Here is a 9,235-nt window from a genome sequence, read left to right on the forward strand (position 1 = left end):
TGAGCATAACAGGGTACCTGTTAAATTTCTTGGAACCGGAACCGAAACCTGTTGCAAGAGGTTCCTAAAAATGAAAACCGGAATCGGAACCTGTTGAACAGGTTCCTGAAAATTGGGGACCGGAAGCTGCAGGTTGCGGTTCCGATTCAGGGTACCCTGTCTTTTACTATATTTCGTACTTTTTTGCAAATTTTTATTAAAAAATTGTAGGGTCATAAATTTATAGTTTGCAAATATAACAAACCAAAAAGAGTTGTTTATCAAATTTAATATATATAGTTACAACAATTATTTTTATTTATATTAAGTAAAATTGGGCTTAAATTGATGTATGATTAAGGCTTAAGTAACAATTTTATTAGGTTACAGGGTACCCTACAGTTTCCGATTCCAAAAAATCGAGAACCTAAACCGGAACCTGCTGCAACAGGTTCTCTATTTTACTACCCGGAACCAGAACCTCTTGTACAGGTTTCGGTTCCAAAACCTACGTTCCTAACAGGTTTCGGTTCCGATTCAAAGTACCCTGAATTTTTGCTCACCCCTAATTGTTGCTACTCAGCCTTGTACTCCGTAACTTAGCTTATACTTTTTTCACCTAGTTTCGAAATTGTAGGGTCAAATTAGGATTTTGGTTGGTTTTAAAATACTGAAAGCGTGATTTGCCCTAATTAAACATCTTTTTTTATTATTAAATTTTGTTGGTTGTGTACTTGGGGTAAAAAAGACTAAAAAAAAAAAAAACCAAAGCTTAAAAAACGGGATGGAGTTTTTTGGGCAGGGATGTCCACGATGAAGATGCTCTAATGTATTATCTCACAAACTTTGCTTTATAAAATGTAATATTTGACAAAATTTCCTAACTTTGAAGTTTGATACTTTGATGACACTAACATTACAGTGGAGTATTAGTATTTTATTGGCATGCAATAGGAAATTCCAAATCTCAATAGAAGCTTCTTGACTTCTTGTTCTATCCACTTCATTATAAAAATACAACTACCAACCTGTTGCAATTGCAGGGGATTAGTATAATCTAAAATTTCTGGTGTCTAGTCCAAAGTAATGCCTAAATTTTGGTTCCAGTCTGGTGCAACCTTGCAAACCCATATGAGCTGTTGGCTCAGATCCTCTCGTAAAAAAGTAGGGTAGCTTCTGCACCAAGAACTTCTTCTTCCGAAGCATTGTGTACCTCTGAATCTGAAATGCGAAACCATTGCAAAGGAGCATCAGTTTCACTAACGCCATCACCTTTTTCCATTTGAGTCGTCATTCCTCTATATACTGTGTAATGGCCACTCCCAGCTCTTCCAAAGTGTTCCACAACAGAAACAAGGCGATACAGAATATTTTTGGGAGGTGGTGGATCAAAATTAGCCTATACAGACAGAAACAAACTTGTTAATTTCTGGCTCAAAAAACCCGGCAGCTAGTATGTAAGCTGCAATAATGTTTAGCTTCAGTATAACTCTATTCAAAGGTGCCATGGTCGCATAGAATGATCCCAAGTCAGGCTTAAATTTACTTAATGAAAGGGAAATGGGATTACTTGGTTCTCGTTTTTGACTTGGCCTCTGATGATGGTGGAATTTTTTTTTTGGGTGTATAGAGAGCCACAAGGACGGGGGTGAGAATCAATCTCAGGGTCTCCTGGAACCAGGAGGAAAGCTCTAACCACTTGAGTAATCCCTCACTCTCTTGATGATGGTGGACATTAATACACTATATCATTTTGAACAAACAATAATTTTTTCTAGAGTATGTAACTGTTGGCGTCGATCGAAAAGATTTTTAGGTGTCTACAATAAAGCATCAGGATTTGGAGTAGGGCATCATAGTAATGCAATAAGACTGGTATCTAGATGAGGAAAATAATAGAATTAGTTATAGTGTCATGAATCGAACACATTAGAGAGATAGGAGGTATGATGAATATTGATGAGAAGTTTATTTTGCCATCTTTTTCTTGGTGAAAGTGTCTACCCACTTAAGCTGGGATTGAATGCTCTATTTGGTGATTTGATCACATTAAATACAATCAAGTACCCCAAATCTAATCTATTTTTATTCGATTTAACCATTCTATTAGAGTAATAAATTAGTAATTTTCATTACTCGCATCATGGGTTGAATTGAAAATTTTCTATTTTACAGCAAAATTTGAACTGAGACATACATTTACTAACATATTGAACCTAAGACATACATTTACTAACAACTGGATTAAAAAATTCTACCAATACACAAGTATTCAAATAGCACAAACAATTGGAAAGGTTGAGCTTCCACCAAGTAAAAACCTTAAGAAAAGAGACCAACCTTAAAAGTAGGCATAGATATGGTGCTGGAGCAGTTTTCAATCAGCGATGAACAAGGTTCTGGAAGAAACCGTGATGCATCATCCTTGACTAGCACTGCAGCGGATTACTCATACTTTAAAATGGATGCTTTCTATTTAAGATGAATGACAAGTAACAGCAGTTGCTTACTTAGTTCTGGATGTTTGTCAGCACTTTTAGGATGAGAGATAGAAGCCAGATTTGGCTGCTCCCCCAGACTTTTTGGCTTATTTATTTCTCGTTTTTGAACACCAATTTCATACTTAACAAAAGGTGATAGATTCAGGATGATCGGGAAACAGATATGGCCCTGCATATGCCGATAAAGTGATAAACAATCAAATTGAGACAAACCAATGACAACTCTATAGATCAAAAGGCAAGAAAAGTAATATAGGAATATACCATGTTGTAGCAAAGAGAATATGAGAATTAGAAAAGGGACATGCATTGAGACAAAGCAAGAGAGTGGAAGAGGAATATATCATGAAACCAGAAAATCAACAGATATGAACCCAAAAAAAGGAATATTATTGGTTTTATTAAAAAAAAAAAAAGAAAAAAAAAAAAATACTCAAGCCTCAAACCTAACACTTGTTTGAGTTTGCGGATCCTGCCCAATTCCTTATTTCAGATCCTTCACGAGTGCATTAAATCCCCAACCGTACTAGTGTTGCACCAAGAAATTGTGGAATAAAGTGCCAGTGTCTATGATTGACAGATAGTTAACTAAAACTCAAGTACCTGAATTTTAACAGGCTCCCCAAATGCATTCAATGAACTGCGTTGGAGATGAAGGCAAAGAACCTGTAGAACAAAGAAACTAGCTGAGTAGAATAATAACGCAGACTTTCACATTCATAAGAAGATTGTGCCTTGTGTATAAGCATGTTGATCACCTAGTGGCTTTAAAAAGCCACCTTATAATTTTTAATCTTGGAACATAACAACCATAAATATAACCAACACAAGTTGAATCTCAAGTTTGATTTCAGAACAATCAGACATTTTTTTATGAAGCCATAGCATACAAATAGGGTTATTATAAGACTTTCAGTGATGCAAAGCTGAACAAACTTCTTTCATTTGATTCAAGTAACTTTTAGCCTTCGGGGGAAGAAAAAGCAAAAAGGGAAGAGACAAAAGAGTAAACCTTCATAGCAAGACAAAAGAATGAATTAATAAATCCAATACACCTACATACTAATGAGAATTAACTAACAATTTATTTCAGTAGATTGAGGACTCAACCAAAGGGGTGCAAATCAAAAAGAACTTAACAAAGCAGCAGTACCAATCATACAGACCTTAACCAAAAACCAAATGAGAAAGATCTCAACCAAAGCTATGCCAATCAAAACGACTGCTAAAGTTAGGCTCAAATCAAATTTGAGTGGTCAGCACAAAATGTTCACCCAGCGATATTGGAGACTAAAGTTCCTCAATATTGTTAGATGTGAAAGATCTTTACCATCAGGTAAGCCAGGTTAGAGCCCATGCAGAAGTAAAATACAGAAAAGTTCAAGATGATGTGAGCTTTGGAAACGCAAAATTATACAGATGAAGATCATTCACTCAGCTTAGAGAATGGGAATACCTGGAACACAAAAAACTAGGGTAAACAAATTGCAGATTATCTCAAACAGCCACGTGAGTTTACTGCTGCATATTATGAAAAATTGAATGGCCGTGATAAGATTTAAATGTTATTTATGGAAGATTCTCTAAAACAAAATTACAAAGGCCTATAAGATATTATATGTGTAACATGTTCATGGGAGGGCAACTGTATGGTAATTTTGTTAGTTTGTTGCCTGACAATGCTTTAGTTGTGTTGCATGTGCATCTCTCTTCAAAATGAGCATTAATTGATGTCAATTCCTCAAATTATCCGGTGGTGGTTAATACTCCAATATGCACATTTGAATGGCTTCCTCTGATAATGGGTATTGTAATTAATTGAACCTATAACAATAAATTATAAACAATTTTGCATATCCTATAACAGTAAATGAACATTGAGCTCGAAAGCAATTGAAATCATTTGAACATATCAATAAATGGCTTTCGAGCTCAATGTTCATCTACTAAATTGCATTTGGAAACTCTGATGTTGAATTGTCTAGAACAAGACACCGCACGAAACTTATGATAAATTGGAAGAAAATTGATAAAAACAATGGGGTACGTTGGCTAGGCCGTATGGGACGACACAACTGGTCTAGGGACCTAACAGAATTTCCAAATTTTGTAATGAAGTTTGATTGCCCCCTTTTACTACACTTGAGTACAACTATTTAGGCAATAGAATAATCATGAAGGATAAAATTCAAGTGAGCTAGGGATATCATACACAGTTAGTATTCCCTATAAATAGTTCTCTATCTTGTCTAGTACAAAAGCTATTTATGATTTTACTAAAAATCGAATGGAAGGTGTTCTCCCAACTACTATTTGTTTCTTCTTTATCTTTTTTGGAAATTTTTATTTTGATCTAATATAATCCTTGCTTTGTGATAGAAATTTAAAGTCAGAGTTGAGTTGAAATTACTCAGGGAAAGATTCTCAATCTAAGTTCATATTCCCATAAAACAAACACAAACAAATGAAACAACCCCTACAACATCATCTGGCACTAACAGCTCCTTTTCTCTATAAAAACAACAAACAAATGATCAGCTTCTCAGAAAAGAGCCATTCATTCAGGATGGTTATATCTATCATGTAATTAGCACAAGACTTTGGAGCATTCTTTCTATGGAGACTACAGAAAATGATCGGCTCCTCAAGTATTTCAAAAGAGTCATGGTACTTAGAGCCTCAATGACGATTATCAGCCACTCACAAGCACATCACTATAGAATCTGGTGGTTACAGATCATTCCACCAAAGGGAGTTGGGAGGAAAGAAAAAGATGAAATATATATACATATATATGTAGAACCTAATTCATCAGGAAAAAAAAATTACTAAAAGAGCTTTTGAAAAAGTGCAGACATGAGCATTTTTGCTTATGTGGTTGTGCATGTGTTTAAAGAGCTCCATGTGTCAGAAAATAGGTTAATTCAGCATTTGTTACCAGGAAAAAAGGGGCAGAAAGAGCTTCACAATTTCATACCTCTGGACAATGAGTAATTCTGAGTTGTTTAAAAGCATGTGAAAAGTGATTTGACCAAGGAAGTCTCTGAAGTGATGACATATTCCTACAGTTGCAAGAGTCTTTCTCGCTGGAGTCGCTACAGGAACTCAATTTTCTGATCTCTTCCTGACCAAAAAGAAAGAGGAAACAGTAAAAAGAAAATAAAAAGAAAACAGACTGGACTAGGGTGGACGAGATTAGTATCATACCGGGTATTCGGGTATTGAAGAGAGGAAAACATAAAGCTATGAGCACAATTTCAGTAAATCCGGCAAATAAAGTTAAGTACCTGCCGTCCTCCGACAGAGGATAAAAATTTTACTGCAGCAATATGCCAACAGTGGCTGCAGAAATAGTTCTCAACATGTTCAGGAGCCAGAAACCTCTTCATGCAATCCTCCAGTGTAAATCTATCCAGCTAACATTGCATGCATGTTTGAGAAATATAAACAACCTCAGTCGCATCTAATATCAGCTCCAAGCCTCCAACCACATATGAAGAACTTGACTTTCGAGCGCAAATAGAAGATAATTAGGTAATGGAAGCATACAATGGAAGCACCAGAGTTGGAAACTGGGGGAGTGACAAGGTGTGAAAGAAATCAAAATCCATCATAATCTGCAAGAAAAAAGAAAGGTGATTCAATAAATAGACCAGCAATATCATCAGAGAGAAATACGAATGAGTGACACCCACCTCGGAAGAACAGCTTTGGCAGGTCAGAAAACTGCCAAGTATCCCATTAAAAGGGCCAAGATATTGCTGCTGCCACCTTTCTGGCTCCTTTATGTCCTTTATCCTCTAAGAAGCAAGAATTCGACTAGTAGGGGCATCCACATCTGCTAGGGAGCCATGGTTTGGCATATAAGACTCTGATAATTCGTCTCTTAAACAGGATAGAAGATGAAGAAATGCTTCTGCTGCATCCTATTTGTAGATGCAACCGCCAGTTACACATGAGAAGCAGGGTCATTATCATAGCTATTTTAAGTTATTTAAAAGTTCAAAAGAGAAGATGAGGCATTCTGCAAAAAAGATTATGTCCTGTAAAAACTTCAAGACAAAAAGAATTTCACCTGTTGATTTGACAGTTGGAATTGTGGGATATACTGCTGCATGGCAGACATCACTTTGTGTGGGTTCAATGGTCTACTTTTCTCCTGAAGTATGCTCAACTCTGCCACAAGTGAAGCCTAATTAAAAGATGCATATATGTGGAAAAAAAATTAATAGTTACAATTGCACCTTTGCCTCTCCCGGAAATAGAAAGAAGCCTCTTTAATCAGAATTTGATCAGTCTTAGCACACATTTATTTTAAACCAGGGGGAAAAAAACAAGTAGACCAGCTAAAAACATCATTTAAAAAAGGACACATCATTGATCATTCATGTAAGAAATATAAAGTAGTGAAAGCAGAGTCATTCATGGACAGCACAGTCATGAGAAAAAATTTAAATTCAAGGAAACTTTGCCTGTCATCAATCACACAGCCATCCCAACAACATGGAAGCATAAATAAGCAAATAGCAGTAACAGCAAAACAATATAATCCAATTAAGTATGAACAAAGCCCTCAAGATTTTTTACCTTCTAATAAAGCAGCCAAAGATTCCAAAAGGGGCAAATCATTAGCCTGCTCCACTATAGACACCGCCTGCGAGTTCTGAACATCTTCTAAGAAACACCTAAAACTTGAACAACTAGCAAGTGCCTGAAGCAAAAATCAACCCAAAATTAGGCCAAATTAAGATAGCAATGTTACAATATACAAATCACTTCCACAAACTGTCAACCTGTGCAAAATTTGACTCAATTTACCTGCAAAAACCACATTGAGGAAACAATTGTTGCCCAAATTTCGCAACCCGGGTACGAAATACAACTTCTTAGGAGTGTTAGTTTTTGCTGACAACAAGGGAAAACTGTTGAAATACCCCATCCTACCATCTCAAACTGCCAAGAACAAACCAACCACACCCAAAACAGTGGCTGCCGATAATTGAGACCCATAAGCTGAAACCCAGTCAATATTTGACAACATTTGAAACCCACTTCTGAATTTTTTCAACAATGAATTTACACTAATTTCTCTTTTTATCTTCATTCGATTCCAACGAACCTACCTTCACATAATATAACCAATTCTTAATTAAACAAACATCAAATATGTTGAATATTTAGAATGAATTAGCAGAAAGCTCAGATCTTTTGATAATTTTTATGAAATCAAATGAATTGTTCCAGAAAATATAATAGCAATCAAGATAAATTGATAAATTGATTTGTTAAAGGAGCATGAAAAGGTAAAACTTACCATTAACTTCATTTAATTAATAATCTAACTATCAGCGTATGAGATTGAGATCCATGAGTGTGACGAGCAATAAGTTTCCCAGGAAATGATGAAAACCAGGGTTTATCGAACGAACCTTACGAACCACTGAACCAGCTAATGTTTTAGCTTAGTTGTGTCCTAACCTACGGAGTAATCTACAGTACTAATGTATTACGGAGTACTCCCTAGTCCCTAATGGTGGGGCATTGGTTTGGGCAGTATGTACGGTGCACACTGTGCATCTAATGAACATCCAGCATTAAAATTTTGTTTCATCTCTATCCCGTTTTAAATGTTTTATACCAAACGCATCCTAGGTATGGGATCAAAATTTCAGGAAGTATTATATCCATCATGAAACTGTTGTGTTGATTTATTGGATTCATGATCTTGATATCACGGGTTCTATTTGCTTTATACTTGTAAAGTTGTAAGTTACAGAACATTAAAAAATTAAAAAAAAATGAGAAAAAAATAAATAAAAAAAACAATGATTTTGAAAATATTGCATAATTCCGTTTCTTTATATTCTCGCACTTGTTTGACTTGAACTCAATCAATAAGCTCTTTTTTCAGGTTTGTAGGCAATTAATTTAAATCGCATTCACATTACTAAAAGCTCAAGACTTAGAATACTAAAAGCTCAAGACTTTGAGTTTAACAATTACACTGAAACAAGTTGTATTGTCATTTTCTTCTCCAACAACCATGCCCTACTTAACACCTTCAATAGTTACTCGTAGAAAAATCCAAGGTGATTTCCATGCAACTTGCTATTTAGCCATGTATGAGCCAGTCAACCTCCGAACAATCATCAACATAATCACGTAATAACTATTACAAAACTCTAACCTCAATGCGATTTCCAACAAGGCCCATTAGTGTTGTTGATTTGTGTTTGAGAAATTATTGGCCATTGTTACAATAAATGAAGTTTTTTATTTTAAATTTTGTTGTGTTACTTGACTACTTACTGTTACTAATCATATTTTTATTTGAGAAATTATTGGCCATCTATTATTATACGAGTATTCATTAAAAGAAGGAAACTTTTTAAATGTTAAAAAGGAGGGATTAAGAATTGTTGTATAACTTTTCAAAAAAAAAAAAAAATACAAAAAAATTATTGTATTAAGTCACAAATTTCAATTTTAAAGAATACTAATCTTGGTTTATCGAGAATTTCACCATAAGGGTATTATATAAGTCTATAACATTAGTCTTCAAGAAGGGGTGCTTATCGAGCTAGCCAAGAGTTTTTCAATATTTGATGCATTGAACGAAATATACCAGTATAGGTCTGGTTAACTATATGTTTGTTTCTCATAACATCTGTTTGCCAAATCTCAATTCCCATTCAACAATATATTATGAGTACGATAACGTTAGTAGTATGGAATTAGTATACGACTATACGGTA

General features: G+C 35.1%; 1 pseudogene; it reads right to left on the bottom strand.

The window, feature by feature from the left end:
• Positions 1-784: 784 nt before the first annotated feature.
• LOC110726015 lies at positions 785-7,945 on the bottom strand (annotated as a pseudogene).
• Positions 7,946-9,235: the final 1,290 nt, after the last annotated feature.

Source organism: Chenopodium quinoa, unplaced genomic scaffold (genome assembly GCF_001683475.1).
Source record: "Chenopodium quinoa cultivar QQ74 unplaced genomic scaffold, ASM168347v1, whole genome shotgun sequence".
Taxonomy (NCBI): Eukaryota; Viridiplantae; Streptophyta; class Magnoliopsida; order Caryophyllales; family Amaranthaceae; genus Chenopodium; species Chenopodium quinoa.